Raw genomic sequence first — 14,204 nt, forward strand, 5'->3', positions numbered from 1 at the left:
AGGAAAAGCAAAGAGCCTCCACCCGCCCCCCCCCCAGATTAACCCTTCCTGACCCAGAGCCTCGCCTCTGTTAACTCTTTCCTGGTCAGGTCTCCGCACCGAGAGGGACAGTGAGCCAGGTCCAGCTCCTTTATTTTACAGATGATCAAACATGCCCTGCCACATTAAATGGTTTGCACTGCAGGCACCTGGAACTTGGGGTAGAGCCAGGACCCCAACAATGCCTCCTAATCCCCAGGCTCCCTCCAGAAGCCTGGGGTGTCAAATGCTCTGTCAGCAAATGGGAAGGCAGAGCAGGGCACTAGTGGACTTGAGTTTTTCCCTTTGTGGCAGGTTTAGTCCTGTCCTGGTCCTGGTATTGGATGATAGCAAGTCTGCTCTCCCTAGGGGTGAGTCCAGGAATCTGTGGGCTACAGCTGGGTGCAGTGGTGCTGCTGCTGTGCAGGCAGCCTGTTCCAGCAAAACTTGCAGAGAGGGTCATGCAGGAGCCCATGGGAGGGGCCCCTGCCCAAGATGCCCTGATGGCAAATGGGTTGGCTGGGAAGAGGGTGATGAAGGGAGGTTTCTGGGGCTAAGCCTCTGTCCTTTGGTTTCCTAACAGGGAATTGGTAGAGCTGGGACAGTCTCTTGTCTGAGGTCTCCTGTCTCAAGGAGAAGCCCTAGCCGCAGGGGAGCTCCTCCCCCTCCTTTGGCACCCAGAGTTCAAAGACCAGCACTGCTGCCAAGTGGTCCCTGCCCTCCTCTAGCAGGCCACTTAGCATAAAAGTCCCCTCCCTCCCTTCTAGCACTTCTTAATGTTTGCAAAGCAGGTTCACTTCTGTGCTCTCTGATCTCCCTTGACCCCCTACGGACCCTAGATGGGGCCCAGCAGGAACACAGCCCCACTTAGTGTGGAAGGAAAAGAGAAGAGGAGAAGGAGAGGCCTGCGCAGAGTCTACCTCCAAATCTGTTCTTTCCACTCCACCTCTGCCTATTGGGCAAGGTCAAAAGTCTGAAAACCCAGCTGGGCGCCAGTGGCTCACACCTGTAATCCTAGCTACAGGAGGATTGCAGTTCAAAGCCAGTCTAGGCAAATAGTTCGGTGAGGCCCTATCTTGAGAAAACCCTTTGCAAAGAAGGGCTGGTGGAGTGGCTCAAGGTGTAGGCCCTGAGTTGAAGCCCCCAGTATTGGGAAAAAAAAAAAAAAAGTCTGAAAACCCATGGCAATTGCCTGCTAAGAGTTTATTGCTGTGCCTTGTTAAAGGGAGGTTCCTGTTGGGTTCTGTCTTGTTTTTTTTATATTGTGTTGCTGCAGCACTTTACAAAATGCTTTTAGGTACATTGTCACAATCCTGAGGATAATCGTTGAGGTATAGGTTTTATGAGTTTTCTCATTTACAGCTGAAGAGATTGACTTCTCCAAGCTCACACAATGAAAAGGAGTACCTGTTAGCGAGAGCATGGCGTTTTGTATGTCGGGATGTTCTAATTACTTCACACAATGAATAACATAGTTAGTCCTCAAAATAATTCAGAAGGAAATGATTCCTTTCTTTGAATCGAAGAGATACAGGTGGGAAGCAGGTCAATAGTTCTGATGACTGGGCACAAAAGGGTTAAGTATGGGCCGGCTGGGCAGGGCCCAGCTGGGATGCTCTCAATGGCAGGAAACCTGGCCTGCCAGAGGGAGGATGGGGCTGTGGTGTCTGACTGAGCCCCCCCCCCCATCCCTTTGGTCTTAAAGAAGCATCCGGGTTGGGTGTAAGGGCAGGCAGGGGCCCCTTCACAGCTCTGTTTTGGGGATCCAGGACAGATGATAGACTACAGGAAGAGGGGACCCAGGGGGCAACACAGGTGTTGCCCTGTCAGGGTGACTTGTCCATTCCTTGAAGCTTCAGAAGTGGCCTAGCTCCCCTCAGTAGTGCTCAGTGAAAGAGGAGAAGACAGCCCTGCTCTGAGAGCCCTAGTCAGAGGTGGTAACACAGCTCTGCCCTCAGGGCTCTCACTGGGGAAGGGGGAGGGCTTGAGATCCTTGCTCCCTGGAGCTCCCTGTTCCAGGGATAACCATGTCCTGTCCCTGGATGCCAAAGGACACAGTCCTGGGAGACAGGCACAGGCTCAGGATCACACAGGCAGAGCAGGGCCATGGGGGAGAGGGCAAATGGGTGTGCTTATTGGTTGGGGGCTTAAAGGGGGAGAGGAGAGGAGGGGGTAAAGGATGGGGGAGAGACGGGCTCTTCTCTTTGTCTGCTGGCCTCATCTCTAGCCACACTTGGCCAGAGCTGGATCTTCTCTCTTTCTGGTCATGGGTCCCCAGAGAGATTCTTAAAGTGGCTCCTTCTGGCCCTAGAGCCAAGACCTCAGGCAGGGGGAGGCCAAGTCTGAGGGCTGTTTCCTTCCTATTTCCGACCTCGTTCCCGGATCACCTTGATGGGCTGGGAATTGGCTTGAGTCAGAACAGGCTCCTCTCAGGAGAAGGTGGGGGAGGACACTCTGGTCAGTGTCGGGAATAATGAGACTGACCATTGTGATCAGACCTCAGACCCCACACCCACATTACCCCAGAGGAGACCTGTGTCTCCTCCCTCACCAGTCAGCCATATCCCCTAGGCCAGGCCACAGCCTTTATTCTAATCCTACCCTACCATTCACTGTGTAGAGTCTAAGCAAGGACTAAAGGACTGGAGGTGTGGTTCAAGTGGTACAGTGCCTGCTTTGCAAGCTGGAAGCCCTGAGTTCAAGACCCAGTCTCACCCCAAAAAAAGTAAATATATAATTGATTAAAAAAAAAAAAAAGCCAGGCACCAGTAGCTCATGCCTACCTACTCAGGAGGCAGAGATCAGGAAGATCATGGTTCGAAGCCAGCCAGTTCACAAGACCCTGTCTCTAGAATATCCATCACAAAAAAAGAGCTGGTGGAGTTTCTCAAGGTGTAGGCCCTGAGTTCAAGCTGCAGTACCGCAAAGAAAAAAAAAAAAAGAGAACTTAACATCTCTGTCCTTCCCTGTCAACCTGGAATGAGAAAACCTCTTGTGATGGGGTAGGGGTGGGGCTAGGCAAGCACTTTGCACCTCAGGGTGCTCAGAGTGGACTTCTGCCCTGGAGGATACCTTTCTGACACCTCTGACCTATAACCCCCCCCAGCTGCTGGCCGCAAATCATTCGGAGAACACCTGTGCTGAGCGGCAGGGTCAGTAGACGGGGTCAGGCAAGGATTCTTGCTCAGGAGGCTCAGGAGCTCAGCCCGGGGGTGGCAGTGAAGTGAAGGACTTTATGCTGCTCTGACAGAGAGATGAACAAAGCAGATGACACGGGAGGGGCTGGCAGGGGACGATTTGTTCTGCTGATGAGGGGTGGTTCTCTTCAAAGAGAAGGGAGGAGGATCAGATCTGGGCCGGAGGGGATTTCTGATTGGGATGTGGGCAGAGACTTGGGCCCAGAGGACAGCAGGAGCTGGGGTCTCCGTGAAGGCAGGAGGCTAGGGAGGGGTGGCCAAGAGGCAGCAGAAGCTCTGGAGGCTTAGAGAGAAGATGGGGTGCAGAGAGAAGGGTGCTCAAGAGAGGGCTGGGGCTGCACCGCATGGGCAGAGCCCCCTCTCTGGGCTTAGAGCAGCAGCTCCCCTATAATTCAGAGTTTTCCGTTTTAGGAAAGAATCGTAGCCACAACAATGGCCAGGCCCTGGCGCCTGCCCCTCGGAGGGGTGCGGCTGTGAGCAGAGCCAGGCCCCAGCACGGCTGTCCCAGATGCCACAGTGGGGGAGGGGGGAGGTAGGAGAGGAAGATGCCAGTAGACATTTGTTTTTTTGAGCACCCAAATGTTGCTAGTGGACTCTGCTCTCCCAGTGTTTATTACCTAGTTAGAATAACAACCCATTACATCTAGTGAGTGTTTTCTGTGCTAAGCACCATGCACTTTACACCCTTATCTCCCTTATTACAAAATCCTATGGGAAATCCGTGTTATGATTATCTCCTTTATTTTATTTTGTTATCTCTTTGAAGTTCTGGAGCTCAAACCCAGAGCCCCATACATGCTAAGCACATAGGCACAGAGAGGTGAAGCAACTCACACACAGTCACACAACTTGCAGGTGGTAGAGCTGTACCTCCGGCTCTGTTATGTTCAGGCAGGGCTGGAGCAGGGCTGTTGTTACTGCCTGCCGGCTGGCTGGCCCAAAAACTGTGGAACTTCAAGTCATCTGGATTCAAGCTAGGTTTGGAATGAGGCAGCTGTATCTGTAGTCCTTGCTCCAGTCTTTGTCACTTACACCTTGGCCACCAAATCTCCTTCAACCTCTCCATCTCCACCACCTCCACCTTAAGACTGGGTGTGAAGACGCACCAGTGGCTCAAATCTGTAATCCTAGCTACTCAGGAGGTAGCAATCAGGAGAACTGAGGCCAGCCCAAGCAAATAGTTTGTGAAACCCTATCTTGAAAATACCCAGCACAAAACAGGGCTGGTGGAGTGGCTCAAGTGGTAGAGTGCCTGTCTAGTAAGCATTGAGGCCCTGAGTTCAAACCCCAGTACTGCCAAAAAAAAAAAAAAAAGAGAGAGAGAGACTGTGTTCGAAGAACAAAAGTTATCCCATCCAGTACTGACTAAGCAAAATAAGGGAACCCATGGAAAAGAAACTGGGTTTCTCATGAAGTGAGTTTGCAAGAAACCTATCCTACCTTGAAATTATACTTCATAATGACAACATTAGAAGATGCTTTTTTTTTTTTCAGTACTGGGGCTTGAACTCAGGGCACCTGAACCTTGAACCACTCTACCAGTCCTTTTTGTGAAGGGTTTTTTCGAGATGGGTTCTTGAGAACTAGTTGCCCAGATGGGCTTTGAACTGTGATCCTCCTGATCTCTGCCTTCTGAGTAGCTAGGATTATGGGCGTGAGCCACTGGCTCCCAGCAGGAGCTGCTCCTTGAATGCACATGGTGGTTTGGGGTAGACACCAGTTTTCAAGGGAGGACAGGCTGCCCATCTGTGACCAGTGCTGTTAGCCGATGAACTGTGGTGTCACCTCAGTTCACCTCAGTTCAGCTGCTAAGAGCCTCCTACCAAGGTCACATCCTTCCCAGTCTATATCTGGTGATTGAAGGTCAGGCCATTCCAGCTTGATGTACGACACCCAGACAGACAATAGTTACTCCAGGGATCCAAGCCAGGTGGATGGAGCAAGGTTTGGTCAGGTTGCATTGAAATTCAACTTCTGCCTCAGTATCTGCTTTCAAAGAACCTGGCCTGGGATGTCAGCAATATATTACCTCAGGGACATACCCACTCCCCAGGGAGATATGCAGGCTCTCCAGAGGGAGAGTCCGAGGCTATGCTAAGGGGCCTCTGGACAGCTCCTCAACACATCTCTTTCTACTGCATTTGACATTGGGATACCCTTTCCCATCTCTCCCTCCAACATTCATTCTACAATTCAGCTCCTCATAGCCATGGAGACTTGATCATTTTTAAATGCCTTCAGGAAAGACAGAATAAATCTTTGTGCTACAAAAAAGCTAGACCCAGAGTTTTCTGCTCTCCTTTAGACACCCAAGATTTAAGCCATAGCCAGACAGACCGCTCTTGCCATCCCTACTGATCTAAAAGAGGAGGGGTCATCAGGAGATGGGAGTCTCCCCCAAGTCTTGGTTAGTCACATAGTGTGGGAATCTGTGGCAAATTGTTCACTCTTCAAAGACTGTCCCTAACAAGATCCAGTTCATAACAGTAATGTTTCCACTGTTTTCTCACTCTACCTTACCAGATCCACAGAAAGCAAGTTCATGGATCTGGGAAGACTCACTGCGAGCAATTTACCCCAGGAGACCCAGAAAGTGCATGACTGTCCATCGTCCACCAGAGGGCAGGCGGCACCCAACAAGAAGCTTCCTGATCCTTGTTCACCTTCTGTGGGTTTCCTGAGCTCCCAGGACACAGCGGTCCTTCCACACTGCAACCTGGCATGGTTATCCTTAGCACTCCTGTTCCATCTGGTGACCACTCAGATGGTTCTTTACCTTGACACTGGGTACTGGCAGCAGCAGTGACACCTGCATTTATATTATTCCCTGTAGTTTATGAAATGTCGTCACTGCACTATTCTCATTTAATTAGCAAAATAACTTGGAAAAACAATTTATTATTGTGGTCACTTCTCAGAAGAGGTAACTGAGGCTCACAGAGGTTAAGTGGCTACACCAAAGTCACTTAATATGTTACTCCTGTTGCCACCACTGACATTCAGTAAGCATTTGCTGTGTGCCAAGGATGATGTTAAGGGTTAACTTACGCCAGGCACCAGCGGCTCACGCCTGTAATCCTAGCTACTCAGGGGACAGAGATCAGGAGGGTCTCGGTTCAAAGCCAGCTGGGGTAAATAGTTCACAAGACTCTATCTCAGGAAAAAACCTTCACAAAAAAGGATTGGTGGAGTGACTCAAGGTGTAGGCCCTGAGTTCAAACCCCACTACTACAAAAAAAAAAAAAAAGAAAAGAAAAAGAAGAAGAAGAAAGAAAAAAAGGGCTAATTTATGAACATGGTGGCACACATCTATAATCCCAGTATTAAGAAGGCTGAGGGAGGAAGATGGCCTGAACTACATGATGAGACCCTGTCTCGAAAAATAAACAAACAAAAATAATTAAGGGCTAACTTATTTAATTCTACAATAATGAAGACAGTGAGGTACAGGATTGCCCTGGGGTAGGCAAATAGATAAATGGAATCTCTCTCTCTCTCTCTCTCTCTCTCTCTTTCTCTGGTAATGGGAATTAAACTCAGGGCCCAGCACTTGCTAGGCAAACACTCTGCCACTTGAGCCATGCCTCCAGCAGTTTTTTGCCTAGTATTTCTTTTTTTATTTGTTTTTTTTGCCTAGTATTTATTTTTCTAGTCTGTCTTTTTTTCATTTTGGACCTGTCTCTAGCCAACAGAATCTAGTTGGGGTTTATTTGCTCTGACATCCTTTGTCTCAGGAGAGTTTAGCCCACTTGTAGAGATTAACATATTTTTATTCCCGCACACCCATGTTTATTGCGGCACTATTCACAATAGCTAAGTTATGGGAACAGCCAAGATGCCCCACCACTGACGAATGGATCAAGAAAATGTAGTATCTATACACAATGGAATTTTATGCAGCCATGAAGAAGAACGAAATGTTATCATTCGCTGGTAAATGGGTGGAATTGGAGAACATCATTCTGAGTGAGGTTAGCCTGGCCCAAAAGACCAAAAATCGTATGTTCTCCCTCATATGTGGACATTAGATCAAGGACAAACACAACAAAGGTATTGGACTTTGAGCACATGATAAAGCAAGAGCACACAAGGGAGGGGTGAGGATAGGTAAGGCACCTAAAAAATTAGCTAGCATTTGTTGCCCTTAACGCAGAGAAACTAAAGCAGATATCTTAAAAGCAACTGAAGCCAATAGAAATAGGGGACCAGGAACTAGAGAAAAGGTGAGATCAAAAAGAATTAACCTAGAAGGTAACACACACGCACAGGAAATTAATGTGAGTCAATTCCCTGTATAGCTATCCTTATCTCAACTAGCAAAAACCCTTGTTCCTTCCTATTATTGTTTATACTCTCTCTTCAACAAAATTAGAGATAAGGGCAAAATAGTTTATGCTGGGTATTGAGGGGGTAGGGCTGAGAGGGAGGGGGTGGAGTGGGTGGTAAGGGAGGGGGTGCGGGCAGCGGGGAGAAATGACCCAAGCCTTGTATGTACATATGAATAATAAAACAATTAAAAAAACCCATATTTTTATTTATTTCTCACATCTTGTAATATACACTATAGTAGATTTTGTGGCTGTAATTGTGATGCTGGGGATTCACCCCAGGGCTATGTGCTTGCTAGGCAAGTGCTCTAACCATTTGCTAGTGTAAATAGCCCTCTGTCATTATAACCCGCTGGGGTCTTCCCTGGTTAGTGTTCCCATCTTGGAGAGGCCTTATCCACCTCATAGCCTGCAGATGAAAGAAGGACGTTAAGGCCTTCAGGGTTTGGCGGGCATCCTGAGAGTTAAAGACAATCTATTCATCTAACCTTTTCTCCCAGTATGCTAGAGGCCTTTCTTCAAGTCTTTTGGGTAATTGATGTCATCGACTCTTCCTTGAATCTTGACTGGCTGAGGACTTTTCTTTCTTTTTTTTTTTTTTTGCAGTAATGGGGCTTGAACTCAGGCCTTATGCTTGCTAGGCAGTCACTCTACCACTTAAGCCACTCCACCAGCCCTTTTTTGTGTTGGGTATTTTTGAGATAGGATCTGGTGAACTATTTGCCTGGGCTGGCTTTGAACCTTGATCCTTCTGATCTCTCCCTCCTGAATAGCTAGGGTTAAAGGTGTGAGCCCCTTGTGCCCAGCCAGAATGTTTCTTATACCTTGGTCTTCTAGAAAATTTATAACCATATGTATGATAGCCTTTCATTTTCTCTCTCTCTCTCTCTCTCTCTCTCTCTCTCTCTCTCTCTCTCTCTCTCTCTCTCTCGATAGGTATTGAACTCAGGGCCTCAAGCATGCTAGGCAAGTACTTGACCACTGAGCTACACCCCTAGCCCTCATTTCCTTTCCAACTGTGACTTGTGTGTTTTATTTCTTTGACTGAATGCAGGGGCTGGGTGACATCCTTTTGTAACTCTCATTAGGAATTTTCCATGAATGGGAAGAAGCACTGAGTATTAGAACAGAAAGGACTTTTGAAAATTATACCTAGTTAGTGCTGACAATGACTAATTATTATGAAGACCTTTTGAACTTTTGGTTCCATGTCCTGAAAAGAAATCCCAAGGTCAGGAAGTTCCTCTTGGAAGGACTGAGCTGAAAGGTGAGCCTAGATAAACATGTCATTTAGCCCTGAAGTATGCATTCTCCACAGCTCACTGTAGCCCAGAGGCACTGATGCTCCTTTGCAGAAGACTAGAAGAACCAAGTGTGTGCTCCTATCCACTTGTACTGATGTGATTAGAGCACAGGGGTAGAGGCCCTTCAGGAAATCCTGCACACTAAACTGGGAAAGGCAGGGCCATGTCAAGACTGGAGCAGACTGGTTAGTCTGTGAGCCAGCTGGAAAAGACCCAGCGCCCTGGCAGACATTGGTAGTTGTGTCCTGACATGTGAACCTAGACAAGAATGGTCACCTCCCAGGAGACAGCCAATCAATTCTGGGCTGCTGGAGTAATCTGTGGTTGAGCCTTCCAATCCCTTGGGTGTTCTTTCTCCTTTCAATACCCGCCCATGCTCTGCGCCCAGGCTGCTCACATAATACTCCTCACATGTTCCTCTAATGATGGTTCTTAGGCATCAGGCCTCCTCAAAAATCTGCTTAAAGTTATGGACCCTCTCCATGGAAAAATGCATGTACTTCTAAACTTTTGCCTGCACTTTTAGAGGTCTCAGTGACAGTCCTGGAGTCCTTCCTTGGATGCCAGCTTAAGAAGTCCTGCTCTAGCAGGTGCTGGTGGCTCATGCTTGTAATCCCAGCTTTTCAGGAGGCAGAGCAAATAGTTTGCAATACCCTAGCTTAAAAATACCCAACAGAAAAATGGGCTGGCAGAGTGGCTCAAGCGGTAGAGCACTTGCTTAGCAAGCACACAGCCCTGAGTTCAAACCCAGTGCCACCAAAAAAGAAAAAAGTCCTGGCCTAGAATCAATACCCGAGAGTGATCCAAGACATTACCTCTCTTTCCTGTTTATCAGTTGCATGGTTAAGTTCTAACACAACATAGAAAGAGTCCAAAGTTGGAGATGGGGCTCCGGGTGTGGTGGGGCATGGCAATGGGTCTTTGCTGGCTGCTTGGTAGGGTCTAAGCGAGTTCCAAAGATACCACCCTTGGACCACAGACTGACTGATGGAGGTGTCAACTATTTTACATTTGCATTACTAACATTTAAAAAATACTAGTGCAAGGGCTCCACCTACTGAAATTCTCATTCGATTAATATGAGGTAGAATCTGGAGGTTGGGTTTGTTTTGTTTGGTTTTGTTTTACTTTGTCAATACAAGGTCTTGCTATGTAACCAGATTGGCCTTAAACTTGTGATGTTCTTGCCTCAGCCTCACAGGTGCAGGGGTCAAGACCTGGCCTAGGGCACCAGTATTTTTTTTTAAATTTAAAAAGCTTTATTGAAATGAAATCAATATGAAATAAAATACACATGTTTAAGATATTCAGTTTGGTGAATTCTGTTATATATGAAAGCAGTTAACAAATCTACATACTCCAAAAGGGTTCCTCACGCCTTTGTGGTGGCACTGGGGTTTGAACACAGGGCCTCACTCTTGCTAGGCAGGTTCTCTTATCACTTGAGCCACTCTGCCAGCTCCTGTGCCTTTTTGGATCCATCTATGCCAGTCCATGCCCAGGCCACCAATAACCTGCTTTCTGTCATATTAGTTCTAGAATTTTATATAAGTATAACCATACATTATGTACTTTTTGTATGTGTGTGTGGGGGAGGCTCTTATTTTATAATATCATTGAATACCATCCACGTAGATATGTATCAATTGTTCCTGTTTATTGCTGAGTAGTTATAAGGGAGTTGAAGCAAACTACACAGTGTGAGAGAATATCCTCGAGTCAGACACCAGGCACAAGTCTAGGTATCCCTAGGGCCACCCACTCTGAACTTGCTAACTACAAATGCAAGCATTCCTAGGACCAGGTATGATAATTTGCTAGAACAACTCACAGAACTCAAGGAAGTGCTACAACTACAGTTTTAATATAGCTGAAAGGTACAAATTATGAGCAGAGAGATGGTGGCTCGTGCCTGTAATCCTAGCTACTTTGGAGGCTGACATTGGGAGGATTGCAGTTCAAGGCCAGCCTGGTCAAATAGTTCATGAGACTTCATCTCCAAAACAACCGGAGCAAAAGGGATTGGAGATGTGGCTCAAGTGGTAGAGCACCTGCTATGCAAGTGTGAAGCCCTGAGTTCAAACCCCAGTCCACAAAAAATAATAAGATAATTTTTACTTATTTTTAAATTTTACTTTTTTCATTTCAAGATACTTTATTTTCAAAACAGATCATGTCATAACACTAAGCTTTTGGACCATCTACCATTGTACAAGTTACAAATGCTCAGCAGCTGAGGGAAGGGTACAAATTAGAACCCATCAAAGGAAGAGACACAGGGGGCAGAGTCTGGGAGGACTCAAAATGCAAAGCTTCTGTCATCTCAAAGATGGCATTGAGGTGTGACAATGCTCAGAGTACTGCCAACCAGAGAAGCTCACCTGAGCCCTTGGTTTCCAGTTTTAGTTGGGGCACTCACATAAACGGCTGACTTTAAGGCTCCTGTTCCTCCAGAGGTTGGAACCAATATGACAGCTTGGAAAGCCTGATCATAAACCACACTGGTAAAGCTGTAGTGTTACAATTTGTCTTCTGTTTCCTTGTTCTCTTTATCCTCTTTTTTTTGCTTTCTTTCGGGTTATGTTTTGTTTTGTTTGGTGGACTGCGGTTTGAACTCAGGGCTTTGTGCTTGCAAAGCAAGTTCTCTGCCACTTGAGCCATTCCCCCAGTCCATTTTGCTCTGGTTATTTTGGAGATGGGCTCTCACTTTTTGCTCAGGCTGGCTTAGATGACATGCTCCTATTTTATGGTGCTGTAGCTGAAGATGACAAAGGCACACTACTATGCCCAGCTTTTTTCAATTGAGATGGGATCTCACAAAGTTGTGGGCTTTTTGTTCGTTTTGTTTTTTCCCTGTCTGGCCTGTAACTTGATCTTCCTGATCTCAGCCTCCCAAATAGCTAGGATTACAAGAACAAGCCACAGGGGCCAACAAAAGTCTAAAATTTCTATAAAGTCTAGTTTGCCAGTTATTTCTTTCATGGATCATACCTTTGGTATTGTATCTAAAAAAGTCATTGCCATATACAAGCTCACCTAGTTCTGTTATTTCTTAAGACGTCAATAATTTTGCATTTCACATTTAGGCCTATGATTCATCTTGAATTAGTTTTTGGAAATGTGTCAGGTCTCTGTCTAGATTCATTTTTTGTATGCAACCTTGGACTAGACTCTGTGAACACGAGCGAAAAACATCCTTTAAGTTGTTTTTGTCAGATATTTGGTCACAGTGATGAGAAAAGTAATCAAGTATAATATTGCCTATAGGGTTTTTTTTTTTTTTTTTGGTATTTGTTTCTCTTTTTTGGCAGTACTGAGGCATGAACTCAAGGGTTTGCTCTTGCTAGGCAGGGGCTCTGACATTTGAGCCACATCTCCAGCTCTACTGTAGGTTTTTGTAGATGTTTTTAATGAAGTTGAAGAAGTTCCCTTCTATTCCCACTTTGCTGAGATGTAAAAGGTCATGAATGGGAGCTTCCTGGTGCTTACCACAGGCTGTTTCTTATACTGACTATATAGAAGGAGGAGGAAAAGTAAACCTACCCCATATACACCTCAGCCTGGGCCCTGTGCCTTGTCTGTATTATGAATAGGGAGACATCGGCTGGGGAAAAAATCATGAATGGGTAATGGATTTTGTTATTGGAACTGGTGATGCTCCAGAAAGGAGGTCCCCAAAATGGAGGAGGCCTCTACCTGGCCCTTGGGTACCAGGTTTGTGATGCTGCTGCAAAAAAGAACTTTAGGACATGTTGAGGTAGAGACCAAGAATGTTTATTAATAAAGAAAGGATAGTACACAGCCCAGAAATGGGTGTGGGCACATCTGATAAGAAGTGCAGTGAGTGTGCTAACATCGCGGGTATTTGTGGCAAAAATTGGGTTGGGGGTTTGACTTATATTCAGTTTAGGATGAGTGATCCCTCTGTCCTGGACACCAGGCACATTCAGTCATTCTTACGGTTACACTTTTGACATTATCAATTGGGCCCAGTGATAGTGAGGTTAACCTGTGGGTCATTATGGCATAGATGTCTGAGTATTCCTTTAAGCAAAGGATTGGCTCTGCCAGATGCTTCCTTTAAAACAGGTGCCTATCTTAAGATAATTTTTTCTTCTAGGCAAACACTTCTATGCATCTGTGTTCATATTGATTTGTATTAGGGTGATGCTGGCCTCACAGAACGAGTTAGGAAGTATTTCCTCTGCCTCTATCTTCTAGAAGAAGTTCTAGAAAAATAGATAATTTCTTCCTTAAATGTTTGGTAGAATTCACTGGTGAAATCACCTGAACCTGTTGAATTCTGTTTGGGAAAGTTATTAGTTATTGATACAATTTGTGTGTGAGAGAGACAGGGTCTTGCTATGTTGCCCAGACTAGTCTTGAACTTCTGGGCTTAAGTGATCCTCCTGTTGCAACCTCCCAAGTAGCTGGGACTACAGCTGGGTACCATTATGCCCAATTTGATTCAATTTTGAAAGTAAATATAGGTGAATTCAGATTGCCTATTTCTTCTTTTGGGAGTCTTAAGATTATGTCTTTTAAGAAATTGTTTCATTTGGGGTTTTTTTTTTTTTTTGGTGGAACTTGAGTTTAAACTCAGGGCCTCACACTAGGCATGTGTTCTACAACTTGAACACTCCTCCAGCCCTACATTGTTTCATTTGTGGGGATGCAGTTGTTCATGTTCCTTTATTTTATACATTGTTCCTAAACTCCTGGGCTCAAGTGATCCTCCCGCCTCAGATACCAGAGTAGCTGGGACTATAAATGAGAACCACTGCACCTGGCTCTCCATTACTATTTTAACACTCATGAAGTCTGTAATGATGTCTCCCCTTTCTTTTCTGATATTGGTCTTTGGTGTCTTTTTTTCTTACTTAGCCTGGCTAGAGGCTAAACAATTTTATTGGTCTTTTCAAAGAACCACCTCGATTCATCCATTTTTTTCTATTATCTGTTTTTAATTTCACTGATTTCTGCTCTAATTTTAATTGTCTTCCCTGTTTACCTTGTATTTTTTATAACCTTTTTTTTTTTTTTTTTGGTGGGACTGGAGTTTGAACTCAGAGCTTCACATTTGCAAAGCAGGCATTCCATTTGCTTTGCTGCACCTCCAGTCCATTTTGAACTGGTTATTTTGGAGATGGAGTTTTGGAACTCTTTGCCCAGGCTGGCTCTGAATCATGATCCTCCTAATCTCAGCTTCCAAAGTAGCTGGGATTACAGACATAAACCACCAGTGCTTAGCTTACTTTGTATTTAATTTGCTCTTTTTTCTAGCTTACATTATTGATTTTGGAACTTTTTTCTCTCATACATATTCAATGCTATAAATTTCCCTCTAAGCAATGCTT

The 14,204-nt window shown here is 45.7% G+C and overlaps 1 non-coding gene across 1 annotated transcript; it reads left to right on the forward strand.

The window, feature by feature from the left end:
* Nucleotides 1-12,319: 12,319 nt before the first annotated feature.
* On the forward strand, nucleotides 12,320-12,450 carry LOC141425345 (small nucleolar RNA SNORA51). The gene has a single exon (XR_012450405.1). It is a non-coding gene; the product is annotated as a small nucleolar RNA SNORA51 (small nucleolar RNA).
* The last annotated feature ends 1,754 nt before the right edge of the window (nucleotides 12,451-14,204 follow it).

Source organism: Castor canadensis, chromosome 7, assembly GCF_047511655.1.
Source record: "Castor canadensis chromosome 7, mCasCan1.hap1v2, whole genome shotgun sequence".
In the NCBI taxonomy this organism is placed as follows: Eukaryota; Metazoa; Chordata; class Mammalia; order Rodentia; family Castoridae; genus Castor; species Castor canadensis.